Source organism: Sus scrofa, chromosome 4, assembly GCF_054392235.1.
Source record: "Sus scrofa isolate SSC_HxYL_T2T_F1_AM1 chromosome 4, Sscrofa_HxYL_maternal_Yorkshire_Landrace_v2.0, whole genome shotgun sequence".
NCBI lineage: Eukaryota > Metazoa > Chordata > Mammalia > Artiodactyla > Suidae > Sus > Sus scrofa.
The window spans coordinates 86,369,777-86,394,922 of NC_139386.1; the positions used below are offsets into that span (position 1 = coordinate 86,369,777).

The 25,146-nt window shown below is 39.4% G+C and overlaps 1 long non-coding RNA gene across 2 annotated transcripts in view; it reads right to left on the minus strand.

The window, feature by feature from the left end:
- Positions 1–1,531: 1,531 nt before the first annotated feature.
- Positions 1,532–25,146, minus strand: part of LOC102162289 (uncharacterized) — a 98,186-nt gene continuing 74,571 nt past the window's right edge. The window contains exons 2-4 of one of the 2 annotated variants that reach the window (XR_014843107.1): positions 10,672–10,828; positions 7,031–7,147; positions 1,532–3,650 (exon numbers count right to left, since the gene is read on the minus strand). This is a non-coding gene — a long non-coding RNA (uncharacterized LOC102162289). Of the gene's footprint in view, positions 3,651–7,030; positions 7,148–10,671; positions 10,829–25,146 lie in introns of those variants that run through there. The other variant, XR_014843108.1, reaches the window with a different exon arrangement.

Genomic DNA, 25,146 nt, shown 5'->3' on the forward strand with positions numbered 1-25,146 from the left:
TTGGAGAAGTAGAGCCTGAATTGCTACACGTGGGGAACTCATAACACTTGGATATGACTTAATTGACTTGAACTGATGTCATGACGGGCTGGGACTTGGTGGTCTTGGGAGAGGGGGTAAGAATGTTTTGCAAGTGGGAAGGATGTGAAGGATTGAGACCTGAGGATGTGCTATGGTGTCTGTATTTTCTAAAGATGACCAGGACAGTATTTCCTGTCTCCCTACAACATGATCTTGGCATCTCTCCCATTGGAGGGCAGGGTCTCTGTTCCCTTTCCTTGAACTTGTAGACTTATGACCAGAGTGTAAGGGAGGCTAGATCATAAATCATAATGTGGTGTCCTTCCTGATTTTCTTGGAATGCTCACTCTTAAAACCCAGGCACTTTGGCCTGAAGCCCAAGCAGCCACCTGGAGAGACCATGCATAGGTGTTCTCGGTCAATAGTTTCATCAACCACGAGACATGTAAGTGAGCCTTCAGAAGATGTTGATTGCTCAAGTCATCCCAAATGAGATTTCAGACATTACTACATGCAGACAAGCTGTCCCTTTCTGAATTCCTGACCCACAGAATATGTGGCCACCATCAAATGTTTTTGTTTTGTTTTTACTATAAGTATGGGGTTGTTTGTACCAGAGTGATGGTAACTTGAACATCCAATAGAGCTTGCATCTCACTGGGGGAAGAGTCAGGATGTTTCTGCAGTTACTCTCATTATCCTCATTGCCTCCAAAGAGAAGCCATTTTCAAAGGTAGCTATGGGAGCCCTTTCATTTTTTGTAAGCTAGAAGCAAGGAATGAGGCATTCAGGAGATGAGACCAGATGCCAGATATTTCCTGAAGAAAAAAAATTACTGGGCAGTTCAGTTTTACTCCAAAGCCAGACTCAATGAGTTTATCTCAGATATTGTGCTGAGCACCAGGGCATAGGAAGAGATTCGAGATACATACATACCATTGACAGTTCAATATTTCTTCACGTATTCATCTGCCTGCTTCTCTTTATGTTTTCCACTCCAAATTCTCAAGAAGGAATATGATTTTCCTACTTATTTGCCGTTATTTTTCCTGGGCAGAGTTTTCATATTGAGCCACTTGATGGTTTGCTGGCTAATTTAGGGGTTGTCTGCCTTTGAGTCAGGCATGTGCCCCACTCTTAATTTTCATAACTGAAACAGTTTTAGGCTGAATTGTATCCTTTCAAAATTCATACATTGAAGCCCTTTATTTGGAGACAGGGCTTTTAGAGAAGTGATTAGATAAAAAGGAGGGCCTTAGAGTGGGCCCTGACCAAATTGGACCAATGTTCGTATAAGAAGAGGAGATCTGGCCACATAGAAGGGCATCAGGAGTGCAGCACAGAGGAAAGGCCATGTGAGGACACACGGAGAAAGCGGCCATCTGTAAGCCAAGGAAAGATGCTTAAGAAGAAACAAAACCTGCTGACACCGTGATCTTGACTTCTATGATTTATACATGTTTTGAAACACAATTTTCTTTGCAAGGAATTAAAGATACTCAAATGGAAATGTGTGAATAATATATTACACATTTAATTACACATATAATTTAATGTATTGACAACAACTTTAAAGTAGGTCTTCAAACATAAAATTAATTCTTAAAAGGTACATTTAAACAGGCAAAACACTTTTATTAACATGTAAGCCTTGAGGAAGAAGGAATTTGGGGCAAGTTTTTTGTCTCTGAATATAGAATTTATCTAGCTAGACTAAGGTGGGCATTACATGTCAGGAGAATAGAAGGATTCTTCTAGGTTAAGGGGCCCTTGAAAATTGCCTAACTTAATCTTCCACACCACGAATGAGAATCCTGTCATTCAGGGACCATGTGCCTGCCTTCTGGATTTGAGCAGAATCAGCCCACCAGTGGATCCCAGCTTTTGCAGGCATGGTCAAAGGTAGTTGAGTTCCAAAGCTGAACATTTAAAATGTCAAGTTCTGAGGGTACTTGCCTCAGAGATTGCTGTGTCACTCCTAAGATGCCCTCCTAACAAGGAAGGACAATATTTCCTAACATCTCCATCAGAAGCTCCTGAGTCGCTTGTTAAAAAAAGAAAACCAACAAAACAGACTTATAGAACCCCACCCAGATGTAAGGAATCATAACTCTGGAATAGGCGTCCGTGTTTTCACAAGCATCGCAAAAGGGATTTTTATTCACACTAAAATTTGAGACCCACTAGCCCAGGACAAATACAGATTTCCGGGATTGTCTCTTCCTGGTCATCATCTTTCTCCACCCCATCTTTTCCTTTGATTCTCAGCCCCATTGTCTTTGGCCCAATGCTGTACTGCCTACCCACTCAGCTCACACTCCCCACCCCCACAGCGTTCTTTTCTGTCCCCATGCTCCTCTTCCTCTTTCCACCGTCAAAGCATTTTCCTCTTCCTTCCTTCTCTTTGCTGCTCTTCTGTGCTCTTATTATTATTATTATTATTATTATTATTTTGTCTTTTTGTCTTTTAGGACTGCTCCTGCAGCATATGGAGGTTCCCAGGCTAGGGGTCTAATCGGAGCTGTAGCCGCCGGCCTATGCCAGAGTCACAGCAACGCGGGATCCGAGCCAAGTCTGCAAACTACACCACAGCTCATGGCAACGCCGGATCCTTAACCCACTGAGCAAGGCCAGGGATCGAACCTGCAACCTCATGGTTCCTAGTCAGATTTGTTAACCACTGCGCCACAGCGGGAACTCCTGTGCTCTTATTTTTGTCTCCTCCTCCTTCTTCCTATGTTTTATTTCCTCTGTCCTTTGCATCTACTTTACCCACTCCAGCCCTATGCAGCTCATTCCAGCTGGACCGTTGATGGGCACTAGAGGCAAGGGAGCTCCAAGTCACACAGAGCGGGGTTCTGATCAGAGGTGACAGCTTGGGATACACCTGGGGAGGCCAGAGCCAGACACTGAGGTAGAACTGGGACAAGTATAGCTGCAAGGGATGGGGGAGGGAGGCAGGGAGAGAAGGTGTTGCTTTATGGCACAGGAAATTCCAGGAGGAAGTAGATCAAGGATCCCACAATGCCAGGCAGGGCAGGGCAGAACACTCTTGTGTACACCTGCTTCCTGTCTTCCTGGTGACCTGTGTGTGGGTGAGCTAAAGAGCAATTGAGAAGCAGGTGAGCACTGCTGACTAGCCCCTTCACCAGGCATATTCCCAGGTGCTCACTCCACCTGCTGGGCCCCTTTACCAGGCACCTGCCGGGAAGTGTCCTTGTCCTCAATGATCAGACTCAAGATTTTTTTTTTTTCTTTTTAGGGCTGCACCCATGGCATATGGAGGCTCCCAGGCTAGGGGTCTAATTGAAGCTACAGAGGCCGGCCTATGCCACAGCCCACAACAATGCTAGATCCAAGCTGCATCTATAACACAGCTCACGGCAACGCTGGACTCTTAACCCACTGATCGAGGCCAGGGATTGAACCTGCAACCTTGTGGTTCCTTGTCGGATTTGTTTCCCCTGCGTCATGATAGGAACTCTAGACTCAAGATTTTTAAAGAAAGCAGTGACCAGATCTTATGGGTGAGGGAATTTAGCATATGAGGATATAGGGTTTCCACAGACACCCCTCATGCACAGAGGTCCAGAAGGCAGGATTCCACCTGAGAGTCCTATGCACCGTGCCTTGGGTGAGAGATTGAGAATCAAAGTTGGTTTTGTTTGTTCAATATAATCTAACAAGTCAGTAGAAGCACTTATGTATGTGAGTAAAATACTCTGGCACAGATTAAGCTCTCACTGCATGTTGGCTATTATTATTAGGAAATAGTCTTATATCAGCCATATGCCTGCTTTTGTTTTCCACTTAGGGTGGTGGTAGGCCTGGCATTTTGGAATCTCTCACAGGGAGGTGTAGAACACGTGGAAGGATAATTGGAGGCCATCTCTCCCTCCACGCAAGAGCCCAGATGCCATCTTCGTTGGGTGTGGGCTGGGTTCAGAGGCGCAGGAAGTGCCATTACTGAAGAAAGGGCTTCATTTGGTTGTCCCCTGCACTTGCTGGCAGAAGCTGTGGCATAGTCCATAAACTCTGTGGGACAGGACAGTGCCTCGGGAGGAGGAACAGAAGGATCCTCACCCAGGAGCCCTCCTTTCTGGGATGTAGCTCTTCCAACACAGTCTGGTTGACAGGTCAGCAGCCCCTGAGGCAGGAACTCAGGAAGGTTCTCCTCTCTTGTTGGTATGGATAAGCCAGAAATCAGCCCCATCTCCTTCTTTCCTTTCTTTGGGTTCCCAGGTGTCTCCCCTCAGAGTGTTGTATTCCTAAGGGCTGGAACACCCCTGGTGATAGGGGCCGCCCAGCCATCCTGCCCCCTCCTTCCAGAGCAGGAAATTTTATTGGGCACTTCTTCTAGAAGTTGTTTCTGAATTTGAATGTGAGTTTCTCCATCCTTTGTGAACTGCCTTCTAGGATCACAAGGTGAGCCCTACACGTTCAAGGTTGGCCTTAGCCTCTTTCAGGGGACCTGTCCTCTCTCTCCACCACCACACTGTACCACTGGTCACTCCTGGATTTCCCTCACACTAAATTCATCCTTGGTGACCTTTTTCCTGTTTTTTTCCCTCTTCTTGGCACATTCCTGCTCCCTTCCCTTCCTGTTAATCTTGCCATCAAGCCCCACTCAACAGAAGATTTTCGTACCTGCCCCGCTGGTCATCTTTCCCACTCCTGTAGAAGTAACCTGTCTCTCCTCCACTTCTGCTTCCCCAGCACACACCCCTGTGACTGCACTTCTGCTAATGTGTCATCACTAAATGTTTACACCTGAGCCTCCCAAGGCTCCACTGTGAGCTCCACAGTACTTTTAATGGTATCCCCAAGGCCAGACCTCAGGGCTTCAAAATCTGGTCTCTCAGGAATGGCTGCATTTTATTCTGACAGGATTGTCTAAAATCTTCTCACTAACCTCCAAGATAAGCAACTGGAAAAGGAAGCTTTAGTAAACTAATCTGCACTCTTACCTGCTTACTGGGCCTGGCTTCACCTTCTACTGTGGCTAGATTCTGAGGTGACAGAGACTCAAAAGATAGGCGGCCTTTAATGACTAAGCTGGTTCCTGGTCTCAGCTTATGTTTCTAATCTCCCCATCCATTCACTCTTTCATTCATTCCTTCTTCTCTGCCTCCCCTGATCACTCTTCCTAAAGCAGGATCTCTCTGTTGATGTTGATTGAAATACTTTATTTTCTTCATGTCCTTACTACTAATCTATAGTTATTCACCTATGTGTTTACTGTCAGCTTTTTAATATTTATTTTATTTTTTTACATAATGATTTTTATTTTTTTCATTATAGCTGGTTTACAGTGTTCTGTCAATTTACTACTGTACAGCATGGTGACCCAGTTACACTGCATGTATACATTCTTTGTCAGCTTCTTTCATTAGGATACAGATTCCTTGAGGAAAGAAATCTCATCTTCCAACTTTGCTCTAGTGCCTTCTGCATCAAGTACAGTGCCTGCTTCCACATTTATGAGTGAGCAAATGTATTTCACTACCTCTGTGGGTCTGACTCAGGGCGAGGGATAGAAGGTACAAAACAAATAGGACAGGGATTTTAATTTCAATAGGCTTATTCACAAGTGGTGTGTGTGTGTGTGTGTGTGAGAGAGAGAGAGATTATACCACAACACAGAGTGATAAATGCTCATATAGCAGAACACAGAGGATCACGGGAAAGTGGAGGGCTAAGCCAGACTGAGGAGGAGGTGGGTATCAGGGAATCACCACATTTGTGTGGAGTCCTGAAAAGGAGTAACTGTTGGCCAGGCCAAGGGATTTGGGAAGAGCATTCTAGGGAGATGAAGCATACGTGCAAAAGCCCAGAGGGGGGAGAGAGAATGGGAGATGGAAGAATTGCAATAGTAGCAGAGCCTAGTGTGCAAGGGAGGCAGCAGAGGAACTGGCCTCTTGGTAAGATGGCTGGCTGCTCTGTGTGGTGGTGGCTTTACCTTCTCCAACTATGGGCCAACATGCAGGTGTCAAGACCTGAAGAAAATAAAGTGCTGCCTGTCGGGGGTGACTCCAATTCCTCCCCACCCACCCCTTTATCTCAGCAGAGGAGAGAGAGGTGGCTTTGGGGTGTTCCTGCTTAGTGGCCTGAGGCAGGTGGCAGGGGCAGCACAGGGCTTTCTCTGAAGGACACAGCTCTGAGGAAGCCAGACCAGTGAGGACAACAGCAATGTTTTGAAAAGTGTGCTGAGTCAGCAGGAGTGGGAGCAACACAGCAAGAATGTGGGCTTCGGTTTCTGAAAGGAGGCTGAGGACAAGCCCTAAAAGCTTATTTTCAAAACTCTGTGGGTGCCTTGAGCTAGAGCCTTTGGAGGTGCCATTTGAGAAGCAAGGGGGGGGGGGAAGCCAGTTATTTAGTCCCCTCCTTCCTTCCCTTCCACTAATACTTATTGAATGTCTATAGTGTGCAGGGAATGTTCTAGTCATTGGAAATAGGACATCAAGTGGAGCAGTCAAAATTCATGCTCTCACAGAGCTTACATTCTAGATGTGTGCAGCGGGCATGCATACAAGAAAAAAAAACCCAAACGTAATGAATGTTCAGGTGGTAATAAGAGCAATGAAGAGAAATAGAGGATGAGCGAAAGGGGGTGATGAATTTGAGTGTGTGCTGTGTGAGAGAAGGAGCCATAGATGACATTTGAACAGAAGAGGAGAGGTGACATTTGAACAGAAACCTGAATGGTGAGGGAGAGAGCTGTGTTTCTGGATAAGTGAGAGTCTTGCTGTCTATGGAGGTGTCCAGTTTAGCAGGGCAAACAGGGCTGGAAACACTCCCCCATTCATGAGTGACAGAGAAGTATACTATAGGATGTATTACATGTAATACATAGTACATGTGATATTACAATAAATAATAACATTACTTATATGGGATATATGTTATCCTATGTTTTAATGATATGATACAATATGGTAGTGGTAAAAATTAGAATAGAACAATTGAGCATTTTTCCCCCTTCGCTCTTCCTTAGTACCCTTGTACTTACCCTCTGCTCATTCAGTGGCATGATTGTATTGGGTAGGGATTTCACAAAATACAGGCATCAGAGAATCAAATTTTTGGCTTTTGTGTTCCAGTGTGGGCTCATTTCTATAATAATTTCCTGTAAAATTAAGCATAATTATGTCAATTTTTTGAGGCAAGAAATCAGAGGTTTATAAATTCTTAAAACTTAAAGCAGAAGCAGTAGTCTTAAAAGCCAAGGTTTTAATTTGCAAGAGGCAAATCACTGCTAAAAAAAAAAACAAGATTATTAAGGGAAGTATTGAGCTGCCAGGGTCCTGACCCTAGCCTGGGAGACTGTTTAAGAGAGAAGGGTGTGAGATGGGGGTCAGGAAACCTCAGAGGCAAGATCAGTGTCCCTGGAAAGGCCTCCATGTTGGCCTTCCTACTCTGGGCTGAGTTGGTGTTGGGGGCTGGGAATCTGAGAGTCAAGGCCATCTTTTGCTGTAGGAGGCAGCCACTGCGCCTCTGCAGGGGCAGTAGGGGAAGAGAGGGGGCTGCCCAATATCACAGCAGATGGGCCTGATACAGCAGTTCAGTCTCCTCCTGCCTGGATAGTCCATCAGGAGGAAAAGCCCGGATATCCTCTGAGGCAGTGAGGAGAGGCTCAGAATATGCTGAGTGATGGCCTGTGTACCTTGAAGCCTGGACACAGAAAGACCCCTTGTGGATCGAGGGCTGGAAACCAGATGGAGTCTGAATTTCCAGCAAGTACCCATGGCAGAATGACAGCACAGATGCCACTTAGGGGTAAGGAAGATGAGAGAGGGGAATGTGGAAATGACTCTGTTTAAACTTGAAGTGAGTACCATTTTTTTCCTCAAGGGGCTGAAGTTTCTGCCAACAAGCAGAATTGGTGCATCAAATAGAAGTTGAATAACAGAGGAGTAAAGAAAGTTACTTTTTTTTTTGTGAACATTTGAATCGTATAGTTTGCAAACTAAGCATTTTTACCCACTCCATTAATGTTGACAAGGTAGCATACAGATATGCAAAGAGTTCTCTGGGAGACTTTCCAGCTGAAAAAAAAAAAATCCATTATCAGTCTTTGTGTCCTCTGAACCCAGAAAATGTGGTAAATTCTCCTCTGCTGAAAAGAGTGTGAGAATTTCCTTAGGCTGAAAAGCCTTGTGGTTCAAAGACAGAAGTTGGTCTTGCTTTTCTACAAATAGTTTGGTTGTTATTTATACCTCATCTGACTCCAACGGCCCTGCTCAGTCTTGTGCTTTGAAATTTCAGGCACAGATATCTATATGATGTTTTCTGTTAATATTTTCATCTTCTTGGGAATTTCCATGGCTAGTGTATTTGAAACAGGGCACAAAGGAAGTTTCAGGGTTAGAAGCAAGTGAGGCCTGAAAGGCCAGGTGGGAAGTAGACAAAGAAGTTAGACTTTGGCTCTACCACTTGCTGGCCATGTGACCTCTGTAAAGTCACTTTACCTTTCTAAGTCTCTGTTTTATGACCTTGAAAATAGATATTATACCCACCTGTACAGAATTATAAAAATAACACTCCCTCTCACCATACACAAAAATTAACTCAAAATGGCTTTAAGACTTAACTATAAGACGTGACACCATTAAATACCTAGAAGAGAACATAGGCAAAACAGTCTTCGACATAAATTTCACCAATGTTTACTTAGGTTGGTCTCCAAGGCAATAGAAATGAAAACAAAAATAAACAAATGAAACCTAATCAAACACATACTTTTGTACAGCAACAGAAACCATAAGCAAAATAAAAAGACAACCTACAGAATGAGAGAAAATATTTGCAAATGACGTGACTAAGTGCTTAATTTCCAAAATATACTAACAGCTTGTACAACTCAACAACAGTAAGAATAAAACCAAACTACACAACTGAAAAATGGGCAGAAGACCTAACCGGACATTTCTCCAGAGAAGAAATATAAATGGCCAATAGCCACATGAAAAAATGTTCAACATCACTAATTATAAGAAAAAATGCATATCAAAACTAAAATGAGGTACCACCTCACACCAGTCAGAATGGACATCATCAAAAAGTCTACAAATAAATGCTAGAAATGATGTGGAGAAAAAGGAATCGTCCTACACAGTTGGTCGGAATGCACGTTGGTGTAGCCACTGTGGAAAACCGTATGGACATTTCTCTGAAAAGTAAGGATACTCCTGGCATATATCCAGATAAACCATAATTCAAGAAGATACATGCAACTCTATTTTCATAGCAGCACCATCCACAATAGCCAAGGCATGGAAACAACCTGTCCATCAACAGGTGAATGGATTAAGATGTGGTACCACATATATACAATGGAGTAATACTCAGCCATAAAAAGAACAAAATAATGCCATTTACAGCATCATGGGTAAAACTTGAGATTATGATGTTAAGTGAAGTCATAAAGAGAAAGATAAATATCACATGATATTACTTATATGTAGAATCTAAAATATGGCACAAATGAACCTATCTACAAAAGAGAAACAGACTCACAGACAAGAGGAACAGACTGTGGTTGCCAAGGGGGAAGGGGGGGAGGGAGGGATGGAACGGGAGGTTGGGGTTACTTGATATAAGATACACATAGATCAAAGGAACAATATAGTCCTATTATAGCACAGATGTCCCATGATAAACCCTAAGGAAAAGAATATTTAAAAATATTAAATATTAAAAAATATATACGTATAACTGAATCACTTTGTTGTACAGAGGAAAGTAACACAATATTGTAAATCAACTATACTTCAACATTAAATTGAATATTATAAAATTAAAGTGAGGTAGCATATCAGTTTGTTATGACAAAATACCAGAGACTAGATGACTTAAACAGCAATTACTGTCCTCACAAATCTGGTGGCTAGAAATCTCAGATCAAAGTGGCAGCAGGGTTGGTTTCTTACAGCCTCTCTCCCCGGATCGAAGATAGTTGCCCATCAGTCTATGTCTTACAAGTACTCCAGTTGTGTCATATTAGAGTCTACACATATGACCTTAATTTACCTTAATTACCTCTGTAAAGGCCCTATATCCAAATATATTCCTATTATGAGGTATACTGGGAGTTAGTCTATCAACATATGAATTTAGTGGGGACACAATTTGACCTGTGGGTATAAAGGTAGTGTATACTATACAGGTAGAGTATGAAAAGGCTCAGCACATAAGAGGTGCTCAATTAATGTTAATTCCCCCTCGTGGTCTCTATTAATGACATCTGCTCTAAAGAGATTTTCCCCTCTGAGGTTGCCCTTGGGCAAATGGCTTGGAGGCAACATAATGAAAATAGGAGATTTAATAAAAAATATAATTCCACTGATAAACTTCAGATGTTTGATTTTGGACAAAAATCATGATTATATGAGTCACCTCCTGAAAATAATAACTAGCTAACAAGGTAGATATCAAAATTATAACAAAGCAACAGTCCCAAAAGTGCCTAGTATACTACTTGACTTCTGTTAGATGTGTCATAAATATTTCTCCAATTTTACACGGAGGCTTTGGTAAAGTTCACAGTGTTAAACAAATGTGAGAGCCTGTATTCTGCAGCTCCCCTGACCTCCAGACTCCACTTTGGGAAATGGAAATAGCCACAGGTAATAAAAGACTCAGGTTGCTTACCTCTTTTATGCTATTTCTCAGGTGACTGCCTCTCTAGGATGTGAGGGAGCTGGGTTCCTTCCTTCATGGGTGCCTCATGAAGAGGTGCTCCAGGTAGGTGCTGTTCTCCAAGGTCCCCAGGGAGAAACTGGGGTGGTTGTTCCTTCTGTTTGTACTCCTAGTGTGTAGAAATCAGAGGTAGAGCCCTTCAGTCCTCCTCTCCTGCTTCCCTGTACCTTTTCCCAAAAACACAGAGAGCAATATCCAAGCTGCTAGGAACCAAATGTGTTTGAAGCTCCCATCCTGACTGGCCTTTTGAAGGCAGAGCCAGGTGTCATGGCAGAGGCAGTGGGTTTGGGGGTTCCTACCACAGGTACATGTCATTATGTCTGACAAATGGTTAGTGCTCAGTGTTTGCTAAGTGGATGCCAGCTTTCTCTATTCATAGCTGAACTGCCTTCATAGGTAGCAGAAATCGGTCTCTTGGGCATTCATAGTTTCCAGAACCTTCTCCATCTCCATAGAGATATTGTCTTGGTGAGGGCTTCCCTCAGCTGCCTGAACCCCATGGGAGTGGGCAGGTTTCATGGAAGAGGGGAATTCCAAGTTGTGTGTTTCAGCAAGAAACTGGGGACCAGAATCAGTCTGTAATTTCTGTAATTGGTGATCTTATTTCTCTCAGAGACAGCTTTTTTTTTTTTTTTTTTTTTGCTATTTTTGTTTTTTGTCTTTTTTGTCTCTTGAGGCCTTACCCATCCAAATCCTCTTATTATGAAGCCTAGAATGTGAGTCAAATGGCTGTTTTCAGTCCACAGGGGGTTGCCTGCACTTTGTTGATGAGATACTGGTGTGGGAGTAAATAAAAAATTCAGTTCTCATTGGAAAGGCTGGCACAGAGTTTCCACGGGAAAACACATTTGAAGCATATGATTGAATAACCCTTTTTGCTGAGGTTTTCCTTTATAGTTAGTGGAGATGCTTTTAGGCTCCCAGAACTACCTGGAAATCCCAGTGACATCAAAAAGAAAATGCTATCTTTGGATGTTTCCCTTGAAAGGAAAATTTGGTTTGTGTGTGGTTTTTACAAAACCTCATTTGGCTGATTCTCCAGTAGTGGTCAATATTGACTTTTCTGAGTAGACAGGTGATTATTTTAATTTGTTAGCACAGGGGAAGCCTTCCACCCCACCCCAAAGTTGGTTTAATTAAGGTGAGGTTTACATGCTGATGTAGTGTTTGGGAAAATAAATGGGGGCCCAATGAGGTTTCCGGACATGTGGTATGCGTAGATTACTGCTGTGGATGGATGGCCCTGCTTCTGCCCTGGAAATAGGTGTCCTGATCCTGAAAAGAAAAGGAGCTTTATTACTGAAGTGATGATAGCCAAATAGGACGCAGATGCGGCCTATCTGGCTCCTCGCAGATAATGAAGGATATTAATGTCTACTTTACTTTTGATATATTTATTCCACACAATTACCCAATGAGGTGAGTCTTCTTGATTTTCCAATCATAGGAGTACCTCAGAGATATTCCAAGTTTGGGTTCAGACAATTTCAATAAACAGAATATTGCAATGAGGCAAGTCACATAAATTTTTTAGTTTTCCCGTACATACAGAAGTATATTTATACCATACTGCAATCTATTAACTGTGCAAAAGAACTATATCTAAAAAATAAATGTATATATTTTAATTAAAAATGCTTTATTGCTAAAAATTGCTAACCATCATCTGAGCCTTCAGTGAGTCATAGTCATTTTGCCTGCGGAGTGTCTTGCCTTGCTGTCTTTTAAAAAAAATTATTATTAAAGTATAGTTTACAGTGTTTCATAAAGTTCTGTTGTACAACAAAGTGACCCAATCACACAGATTTGCCTGTGCTCTATAATAGGATCCCATTGCCCATCCATTCCAAATATAATAATTTGCATCCACTCAATCCCCAAAATGCCCATCCATTCCACTCCCCCCTGCCACTGGAACCCCAAGTCTGCTCTTCTTGGCCACGCTCTGTTTCTGTTGTTTGCTATTTTTAGACAGGATCATCTGTTCCATATTTTAGATTCCACAAATAAGTGGTATCATATGGTATGTCTTTTTCTTTCTGGCTTACTTCACTTAGTATGAGAGTCTCTAGATCAATCCATGTTGCTGCAAATGGTATTAGTTTGTCTTTTTCTATGGCTGAGTAGTATTCCATTGTATATATGTATCACATCTTCTTAATCCATTCATCTGTTGATGGACATTTGGGTTGTTTCCATGTCTTGGCTATTGTGAATAGTGCTTCTATGGACATAGGGGTGAATGTATCTTTTTCAATGAAACTTTTGTCTGGATTTATGCCCAGCAGTGGGACTGCTGGATCATACAGTAGCTCTATATTTTTCTGAGGTACCTCCATATTGTTTTCCATGGTGGTTGTACCAATATACATTCCCACCAATAGTGGAGGAGGGTCCCTTTTTTTTCCACACCCTCTCCAGCCTTTGCTGTTTGTTGATTTGTTAATGATAGCCATTTTGACTGGTGTGAGGTGGTACATCATTTAATTTGCATTTCTCTAATAATTAGTGATATTGACATTTTTTTCATATGCCTGTTGACCATCCATATGTCTTCTTTGGAGAAATGTCTATTTAGGTCTTCTGCCCATTTTCAAAATTGGGTGGTTTGTTTTTTATGTTGTTGAGTTGCATGAGTTGTTTGTATATTTTAGATTTTAGATTGTCTGTTGCATTGTAGTTGCCTTGCTGTTGATAGCTGCTGACTGAGAAGAGTGGTGGTTGCTGAAGTCTGGGGTAATTTCTTAATATAAAACTACAATGAAGTTTGTTGCATGAATTTATTTTTCCTTTCACAAATGATTTCTCTGTAAACTCAGTGTTCTTTGATAGCATTTTACCCACAGTAGAACTTCTTACAAAACTGGAATCACTACTCTTAGTACCTACTGCCCTTTCTCAATTGTTTATATACTACTCTAAATCCTTTATTGTAATTTCAATTGTTTTCATACATCTTCACCAGAGTAGCTTTCATCTTAAGAAACCACTTTCTCTGTGCTTCTGAGGCAATTCCTCATCTGTTAAAGTTTTCTCATGAGATTACAACAATTTGGTTGTAACTTCAAGCTCCGCTTCTCATTCCAGTTATCTTGTTATTTCCACCACATCTGCAGTTACTTCCTCCACTGAAGTCATGAACCAAAGTCATCCATGAGGGTTGGAGTCAAATTCTTCCAAACTCCAGTTCATGTTGATATTTTGATATTTTCTCATGAATCATGAATGTCCTTAATGGCATCCAGAATGGTGAAATCTTCCCAAAAGGTTTTCAATTGATTTTGCTCAGATCCATCAGAGGAATCCCTATTTATATCAGATATAGCCTTACAAAATGTAATTTCTTAAATACTAAGACTTAATAGTTGAAATCACTCCTTTATCCATGGGCTGAAGAATAGATGTGTTAGCAGGCATGAAAACAACATTAATTTCATTTTACAGCTCCACCAGAACTTTTGGGTGGTCAGGTGAATTGTCAATGAGCAATAATATTTTGAAAGAATCTTTTTTTTTTAATATTTTGAAAGCTCCATGTTGGGCTCTACACCATCCCATACCTCATGGTCAACAGAATTGGAGGCAAGAGGCACTTGGCATAGGCACAAGATGAGGCACTGTCAGGTTTACCTGTATGAAATTGGTCAGCACCCAGGCAGAGCTGATGGTCACAGTTGTGACTAGAGCAAGAGTCAAGTGAGGCTGAGAGGATCTGAATTAAACAAAAGAAGTTTCTGATATAACACTTTTAATTTTGAAAAAAAAAAAAGAACATCCTTTTATGTAGTTGACCTCTACATTTTTTCATCAGTAGTCTAAATAATGGCAAAAGATATCATTCCTAACTTATCAGAAATGCTTATTGACATTTTAAAACAGAATTGGGTTCTGGTTCCAGGTATGATGACTATGACCAGTCAACTTCAATCCACATAGAAAAAACATAAAATCTGGAAAACCAAAACCAACAAACGAAAACAAACAAAAAATTATCCGAAGGTACTAGAGAGCAAGCAGAACATACTGGCTCTTGTGGGAATTCCACACTTGCTTGGAGAAGGAAGACTAAATTATATAAATAAGTTCCTGTCTCCTACCTTAGGACTAGGTTGCATGAGGCAACAGCACATATAACAAAACTAGCAATCATTCAGACCTGGAGAATAAGAAAATTGAAATTAGGAAACTGTAAATGCAGGAGAGTGGGTAAATTCCAGAAGGGAAAGAACTAGATAGGGGACCTCCAAGTGCTATCTACCCACATCTCTGACTGACTCCTGAACTACACCTGGGCAGAATAGACTCAAAGCAGTCAGCCAAAGATAAAAAAGATCTGAAAAGAGACCAGAGGTGACATATAGGAAAGAGAGGTTGCAATTCAAGCTCACCCAAGAAAAATACCTGCTAAAACACATTTTCTCTTTGGAGAAAAATAAGAGAATCCAGGTTTTCCACAATATAACATTCATACTGTCTATCATAGAATTTCAAATTACCTCTCACATGAAAGACCCAGGAAATGAAGCATATTCTCAAAAGAAAAGGACTCAAAGCAAATCAGATCCTGGAATTAAACAGGTATTGAAATGAATAAACAATGATTTTAAAAGTAGCTACATGGTTTTTTTTCTCAGGATTGCTTTGGCGATTCTGGGTTTTTGTGATTCATATAAACTTTTGGATTGTTTGTTCTAGTTCTGTGAAAAATGTCATGGGTAATTTGATAGGGATTGCATTGAATCTGTAGATTGCTTTGGGTAGTATGGCCATTTTTACAATATTAATTTTTCCAATCCAGGAACATGGAATATCTTTGTATTTATTTACATCTTCTTTAATTTCCTTGATTAATATTTTATAATTCTTGGCATATAAGTCCTTTACCTCCTTGGTCAGGTGTATTCCCAGATATTTCATTTTTTGGGGTGCAACTTTTAAGGGTATTGTATTTCTGTATTCCTTTTCTAATATTTCATAGTTAATATACAGAAATGTGACTGATTTCTGAATGTTAATCTTATATCCTGCTACCTTGCTGAATTTGTTGATCAGTTCAAGTAGTTTTTAGGTTGAGTCCTTAGGGTTTTCTATGTGTAGTATCATGTCATCTGCATACAGTGACAGTTTTATCTGTTCCTATTTGGATGCCTTTTATTTCTTTTGTTTGCCTGATTTCTGTGGCTAGGACTTCTAATACTATGTTGAATAGCAGTGGTGAGAGTGGGCACCTTGTCTTGTTCCAGATTTTTCTCCATTGAGTATTATATTTGCTGTGCGTTTGTCATAAATGGCTTCAATTATGTTAAGGAATGTTTCTCTATACCCACTTTGTTGAGAGTTTTTATCATAAATGGATGTTGGACTTTGTCAAATCCTTTTTCTGCATCTATAGAGATGATCATACAGTTTTTGACCTTTATTTTGTTAATGTGGTGTATGACATTGATTGATTTGCATATGTTGAACCATCCTTGTGTACCTGGAATGAATCCCACCTGGTCGTGGTGTATGATCTTTTTGATATGCTGTTGGATTTGGTTGGCTAAAATTTTGTTGAGAATTTTTGTGTCTATATTCATCAAAGATATTGGCCAATAGTTTTCTTTTTTGGTGGTATCTTTGTCTGGTTTTGTAATTAGGGTGATGGTGGTGTCCTAGAATGTCTTTGGGAGAAGGGGGACCCTCCTGCACTGTTGGTGGGAATGGAAGCTGGTATAACCACAATGGAGAACAGTATGGAGATACCTTAGAAATATATACATAGAACGATCATATGATCCAGAAATCCCACTCTTGGGCATCTCTCCAAACAAAACTTTCCTTAAAAAAGACACATGCACCAGCATGTACATTGCAGCTCTATTCACAATAGCCAAGAGATGGAAACAACCCAAATGTCCATCGACAGATGATTGGATTAGGATGGTGTGGTATATATACACAATGGAATACTACTCAGCCTTAAAAAGAGCAAAATAATGCCATTTACAGTAACATGGATGGAACTAGAGACTCTCATACTGAGTGAAGTAAGTCCGAAAGAGAAAGACAAATACCGTATGATATCACTCATATCTGGCATCTAATATACAGCACAAATGAAATATACAGCACAAATGAACCTTTCCACAGAAAACAAAATCATGGACTTGGAGAATAGACTTGTGGGTGCCTGGGGGAGGAGGAGAGGAAGGGAGTGGGAGGGATTGGGAGCTTGGGGTCAACGGATGCAAACTATTGCTCTTGGAATGGATTTACAAGATATCCTGCTGTGTAGCACTGAGAACTCTGTCTAGATACTTACAATGCAGCATGACAATGGGAGAAAAAAAATATGTATACATGTATGTGTAACTGGATCCCCATGCTACAGTGGGAAAAAAAAATTTGTGTTGGGGAAAACAACAATAAAAATAAATTAATAAATAAAATAAAAGTAGCTTCATGGGAGTTCCTGTCGTGGTGTAGCAGAAACAAATCCAACTAAGAACCATGATGTTGTGGGTTCAATCCCTGGCCCTGCTCAGTGGGTTAAGGATCCGGTGTTGCCATGAGCTGTGGTGTAGGTCACCAACAAGGCTTGGATCCTGCATTGCTGTGGCTGTGGCATAGGCAGGCAGCTGTAGCTCCCTAGCCTAGGTTCTCCCTAGCCTCAGAACCTCCATATGCTGTGGGTGTGGCCCTAAAAAGCAAACCAACCAAACAAACAAAAAAGTGAGGATGAGCTACTCCCTGGGTGAAGACATTTACGATGTATATAACCAGAAAAAAATAAAATAAAATAAAAGTAGCTACATGAAGTAAAACATTTTTAACAAAGGAAAATTTCAGGAAATCCAAAATTATGTCATTCTTTCCACCATACTATTTAACATTTAATATTATAGTAACTAAATATTCAAAACTTGCATGAATGATTTTCTTTCCTTTTATGACTGCACCTGCATCATATGGAAGTTGCCATGCTAGGCATCGAATCAGAGCTACAGCGGCAGGCCTATGCCACAGCCATAGCAACACGGGACCAAAGCCTCAATTGCGACCTATGCCACAGCTCACAGTAACTCTGGATCCTTAACCCACTGAGTGAGTTCAGGGATCCAACTCACATCCTCATGTACACTATACTGGGTTTTTAACCCTCTGCACCATAACAAGAGCTCCAGAATGATTATTTTTGAATAGTTAGAAAGTTTTTGTTCTTTTTTCCTTGAAATAAAATTTTCATTTTACTATTTATACAGTTTCATCTAAATATACAATACTTTTATGGTTCAAATATTTTAACTTTTGTCATAATTCTCTCTCAAGAGATATTTTTGTTTTCTGTACTAAAATGAAGTTCTGGGTGTTAAAAGTCAATCATATGATCATCTCAATAGATGCAGAAAAGGCTTTTGACAAAATTCAACACCTGGTTTTGATAAAAACTCCAGAGAGTGGGAATAGAGGGAAACTACCTCAACATAATAAAAAATTATTTATGGAAAAAGCCACAGCTAACATCATTCTCAATGGAGAAAAATTGAAAACATTTCCACTAAGATCAGGAACAAGACAAGAATGTCCACTTTCACCACTATTATTAAACATAGTTTTGGAAGTCCTAGCCACAGTAATCAGAAGAAAAAGAAATAAAAGGAATCCAAATTGGAAAAGAAGAAGTAAAACCATCACTGTTGCAAATGACATGATAACATACCTAGAAAACCCTAAAGACAGAACCAGAAAACTGTTAGAATTTGCAATGAATTTGGCGAAGTTGCATGCTACAAAGTTAATACACAGAAATCAATTCCATTTCTATATACTAATAATGAAAGATCAGAAAGAGAAATCAGAGAAAGCATCCTATTTACAATCACATTAAAAAAATAAAATATCTATAATAAACCTACCTAAAGAGACAAAAGACCTGTACTCTGAAAACTGTAAAACATGGATGAATGAAATTGAAGAGGACACAAACAGATGGAAAGATATACCATGCTCTTGGATTGGAAGAATCGATATTGTCCAAATGACTATACCACCCAAGGTAATCTACAGATTCAATGCAATCCCTATGAAATTACTAAAGTTATTCTTCACAGAACTAGAATAGAATATTTTAAAATTTGTATGGAAACACAAGAGACCCTGAATAGCCAAAGCAATATTGAAAAAGAAAAATGGAACTGGAGGAATCAAGCTTCCTGACTTTAGACAATACTGCAAAGCTAGTCATCAAAATAATATGGTACTGTCAAAAAGCCGGAAATATAGACCAATGGAACAGAATAGAAAGACCAGAAATAAACCTAAGTACCTATGGTCAACTAATCTATGACAAAGGAGGACAGAACATACAGTAGAAGAAAGATAGTCTCCTTAATAAAGGGTTCTGGGAAAACTGGAAAGCTACATATAAAAGAATGAAAGTAGAACACTATCCAACACTATATACAAAAATAAATTCAAAATGGATTAAAGACCTAAATATAAGGTCAGATACCATAAAATTCCGAGAGGAAAACATAGGCAGAACGCTCTTTGAAATAAATCACAGCAACATCTTGTTTGACCCACCTCCTAGAATAATGACAATAAAGACACAAATAAACCAATTGGACCTAGTCAAACTTAAAAGCTTTTGCACACAAAGGAAACCATTAAAAAAGTGAAAAGACAACCCACAAATTGGAGAAAATCTTTGCCAATGATGCAACAGACAAGGGCCTAATCTAAAATATACAAACAACTCATGAAACTCAACAACAAACAAACAACCCAATCAAATACGGGCAGAAGACCTAAACATTTCTCCAAAGAAGACATATGAATGGTTAACAGGCATATGAAAAAATTCTCGATATCACTAATTATTAGAGAAAGGCAAATCAAAATTACAATGAGATACCACCTCACACCAATCAGAATGGCTATCATTAACAAGTCAATGAAAAACAAAGGCTGGAGAGGGTGTGGAAAAAAAGGGACCCTCCTCCACTATTGGTGAGAATGTATATTGGTACAACCACTATGGAAAACAGTATGGAGGTACCTCAGAAAAATAAATATAGAGCTACTGTGTGATCCAGCAATCCCACTGCTGGGCATAAATCCAGACAAAAGTTTCATTGAAAAAGATACATTCACCCCTATGTCCATAGGAGCACTATTCACAATAGTCAAGACATGGATACAACCTAAAAAATTCTATTTTAAATTGAGTTATTATTCTCTATAGTATCACAATATAGCTGGTCAAAACAACATAAATATCTTACATATTTTGTTATTCAATAGAGTAAAATTTTATAGCAAATGCATATCTTGCTAAAACAGATGAGTTTTTTTATTTTTTCATTTTTTTATGTATTCTTGGATAAATATTACTGCTAGTGTAAGCTAATTTTCCTATTTTTAGGTATAAATACTGAGAAACTTCGTATGAATAAGTGGTTAGAACTGAAAGGGGGGGGTATATCAGTAGCAGTCAATAGTTATTACTCTCAGGAGTTCCCACAGTGGTGCAGTGGAAACAAATCCAACTAGTATCCATGAAGATGCGGGGTCCATCCCTGGCCTTACTCAGTGGGTTGGGGATCCAGCACTGCCATGAGCTGTGGTGTAGGTCACAGACGTGGATCGGACCCCACATTGCTATGGCTGTGGCGTAGGCTGGCAGCTATATATCCAATTTGATCCCTATCTTGGGAACTTCCATATGCCATGAGCGCAGCCTTAAAAAGCAAAAATAAAATAAAATAAAATAAAAAATAGTTATTACTCTCTGAAAATGATTCTTAATGATCAACTGTCAACTAACATCTTCAATTTTGTAGAAAGCAGAGTTGGAAATCACCTGATTTGTGAATATTTTTTTCCTTAGTTCATTAGAGACACTTTCTTATGACATGCACAATATTTAATTTTCACGTTTTTAGTGCTCTGGAGGGTTTTATTTATTTATTTTTAACACTCTGGGGCAGTGTATTGAATTTAGGTTTAGAATAGATGAGAGATGAGTTTTTCTTTGGTTAAGTTGGATAGATATAACTGGTGGTCAATGAAAAAACTCGGCATGAGCAGCTATATTCTCACCTATATAAATTAGGAATGAGTTTAAACAGAAGTTGAAAATCTAGATTGATCATGTTGAAACTGTACACACCATATGCACTTCCAGGAAACTCAGACACATACTCCAGTTTAAAAAATTACTGACTTAAGAGAATCAGGACACTGGAAACCACCCACTTGATAAGAGATTTCAAAGAGAGTTTGGGTTTAAGAATCAGTTTTTTTACTTGAAAAGGTGAGAAAGGATCTTAGTCTAATACCAGCCAATGAAGTAGTATAAAATGGGGAACCTTGGGCTGATACAGAGTTATACTATATCCAAAGTGAAACTAATAACAGTGGAATCTTGGATTTCTTGAGGAGATGGAGAGGAAAAAGTTTCTCATTTGAGCAGTGTAATGCAATGCATAACCGCATAAAAATGCAAAGAAAAAAAGGTGGAGAAGAACATCAGATTGGCAAAAGGAGCAGTACTAGCAGCACTTGTAGTTAAGAGAATAAAGAGATTTCTATTAGGCACTGAATTTGAGTGAGATTATTGAAGTCTGAGGAATCCTGTGGAAGTAGCTTACTTCTAGAAATATTAAAAATACCCAAAGAAAACCATCATTTCAGAGAGGTCAACTGAGGATTAAATAGAAGGTGAAATAAGCTATTTAGAACTGAAGTAGTGATGGCACAGGACTGAATTCACTAAGTGATCAACTGTGTAGTTACTTTTGACACCACTGGAAAGTAGGGTTCAGTCTTATGCTATCACATCCTCTTGTCGTATCATGTAACCAACGAGTTGAATGGAGATTAGACCACATGAGTGCTAAACTTCCTTCTGGCTCTAACATGCTATGAAAGAATACTATGCAAATGTTCAAAGCAGTATTATTCAAATAGTAAAAAAGTGGAAATAATGAATGGGACAAAAATAAAAGTGAAATAATGAATAGACAAAGTGGTATATCCATTCATTGGAATAATATCTGGCAATAAAAAGGAATGAAGTACTGATAAATGCTACAACTGAGATGAAACTTCAATATATTATACTAAGTGACAAAAGACAAATGGACCACATATTGTATGACTCTATTCATATACAATGTTCATAACAGGTAAATCTACAGAGACAGAAAGTAGATTAGTGGTTGCTTTAGCTTAGAGGTTGGAGAGAAATGGGCATGACTGCTAATGGGTACCAGGTTTGTTTTTGAGATGGTGGAAAGTGATTGTGATAGTTATAAAACTCTTTTAGTATAGTAAAAAATTCTTAAATGTACAGTTTAAATGGTTGAATTGAACCATATGTGAATTATATCTCAATAAAGTTTCAATTTTTTAAGAAAAGAACACTGTGAAAGAATTTTTAAGAGGAGAAAAGAGCTTGGATTCTGGCAGAGACATAGGACTGTTCTGTTTTGACAGAGGTTATGAAAGGAGAAAAAGGCCAGGAATAAGAGATATTACCTAGGAATGTGGAGTTACCTGGGGAGGTAGGGGCAGACAGGAAGCATCCTGAGGATGAGTGGGCATGTGGTGGTGAGGATGCTGGTGGGATGTCCTGAAGTAGGAAAGGGGGAGATCTTAAGGCATACTCTCTCTGCTTCAAGCCTTTTCTTTTGCTAGATTTGCACCTGGGCATATCCTTCTAAATGGATTTCTTTGGCCCCCTACCCCTATATTCATATCAAAGCAGCTAGAGATATAATTTTTCTCCCAATTCTTTTTCATTCTTGTTAAAATGCCTTCATCTTCCCTGGCTTCCTGCCTCTTTTGACATGATGTCCTCCTCTTTTTGTTTTGTGCTTACTGGTATTTTCTCTCTATTAAACATAGGCTGTTTCTATTTTACGTTTTATTGTTATTAAAATGTCAGGGTTTGACTTTTTTATATTTAATTTATCCTTCCCTTGGGTCTTCTGTGGGCTTAACATAAAGGTTTATTACATATAAGTGTAAAGATTCACTACAATGCTTAAAATGAAGGAAGCCAATGTGGCAAGTACTGCTAAGATGAAAAATTTTATGCCATAAAAATAAGGACAAAGCAACCTGACATTTTCAACAATTTACACAATAAAGAAATTGAAACCATCTTAAATTCTTTTGTCTGTATTCTCATTTATTTTTTATCCAATAGAGACACAGGTTAATGTCTTATCCAGGGTTTATCCAAATTTTTACCCAACTAAAGCTAGATTTCAAATTCATTAATTTAGTCATTCATTCGTTCATTCAACAAACATTTATTGAGCACCTACTATGACTAGGAATCTTGTTAGATGCTAGAAATAATGATGAAAGGAACAGATCACTCCTAGATGTTGACACATACAATCCAGCAGGAGAGATAGATGTTATGCTGATAATCATAGCAACTTCATAATTACATAATTAAAATTATAATGTGTTATAAATAATAAATATAAATACTATCATCATATATATTAGGCCCCCTTCTTTCTTGCCTTTCTTCCTGCACTTATTTGGTAAAGAAGCCCATGAAAAATATTGGAAGGGATTTTCAAATTACTGAATATTTTAAAAGATACAAAATTTAAATCTTTCAAGTGCCTTAATTAAGAAGAGCTGTCCCTAGTTTAATGAATAGGTCACTGGTAATAAACAACATTTAAAAAAATTAAATAACTTTTAATTCAAAATATAACATATGTAGGAAAGAGTGTCAAGATCATGTGTATACAACTCAACGGTTTTTTTTTTTCAAACTGATCACACCTGTGTAACCAGAACCTAAGTTAAGAAACATGAATGCCTACTTTTATTCACCAAATTCAGTTTTTTAAAAGGACTAGCATTTTAGAACAATTGCTATGTGCCAAGCTCAAAGGAAAGTCTTTTATAGATCCTGTATCCTGCGAAGAACAGATTTTTTCCCCCTCTTATGCATTAAATTACTCTCTGGAAATCTAATTGACACCTACCATTTAATTAGCAAATCCATCCTTTTCAGATAGCCTGAACAATATCCTCCAGCCTAGCATAGATAGGACGATTGCAGTTCTGCTTTCCTGGAGATTTTCCACAAGTGCAGGAAACTTCCATGATGGCAGAGGCCTTGGAGCCCATGAACAGAAGCAGGGAAGTGGCAGTTTCTCTGGATGACTGTGTGCCAGGCCCTTAAGCAACCCGGTGCCAGGGTTTCTTAATTTGCTGTTCTGTATCTGTTCCTTCCCCAAGGAGAAGAGAGTAGGCCCATGTGCCTTTCTCCACTTCGCCTCACCACAATGTCCTCCATAAGGATAACTAAAATTGACTTGCTAATTTCTCTGAATAGCAAAGGCCACTGTAGGGGGAGCATCTCTTAGCCAACTGCAAATTATTTGAAGCTCTGAAGAAATTTTATCCAGTACTTGGGGTACCATCTCTATGAATTCCTGGGGCTTGAGGCAGGGGATTGCAGTGGGATTTTAAAGAGGCTGGAAAAAACAAACAAACAAACAAAGGAATCCAAAGGACTCTCTCTGGGAGAAATGAAGACAGAAAAAGTCACCTAATGCCAAAAGGAAGTTTGACCCTCAAGGAACAACAGCAAGAAAGTTTACTGGCAGCTACTTTTTTTTTTTTTGCTTTAGAGACCAATCTAGATCAGAAAGCAGGAACAGGAACCAAGGACTTAATATTGTTACCAATTATACCAGAAGTTATATGGGACAAAACATGTTAGTGAGATTATACCCACCAGGAACTGTGTTGGTGAGACCTGGACTATTTAGATGATAAGGTGGCTATGGTACATGCTAGGTCAGGAGAAATTGTATGATTTTTGGAGATTCATAAAGTACCATGGGTAGGACCTATCTTGGACACTGGTGAAAGGAAACTAAGAGATACTAAAGATTATCTCTTTCAAACAAGAGATAATAAAAATCTCCTTTTATAAAAACAATTATATGAACAAACAATAAGAAAACTACTTCTAACTTGTCCTGACACATTCCAAAGTCCCCAAATGATTTTCAAGGCACTGAAATCCTCAGAAAAAATTGGACTTCTCATTTGGTGAGATATCAGAATTTCTGACTGGGCCTTCTACAAAACCATGCAATCTAGCTTCTCCTAGCCCTTGGTATCTTTTGAGTATGTACAGATTTTCCACCGATGTTCTCCTTGGTGTCATGAATGGCTGTGTCAAATCTCTCCCACCTCAACCCTAATCCCAAATTCTTATTTTCTCCATTGTGGGGAGACAACATTGTCTTTCCTTTGCTGAAAATCTTGGCTTTCCTTACTTTTTCTTACTTCCCTCCTCTGCCTCTCAGCACAGTTTTTCCATATGTCTTTTGTTGATTTTCTCCTATTTCAGGTGATAAATATCTGAAAGCCGTTCTCTGTGCTCCTTCTCTG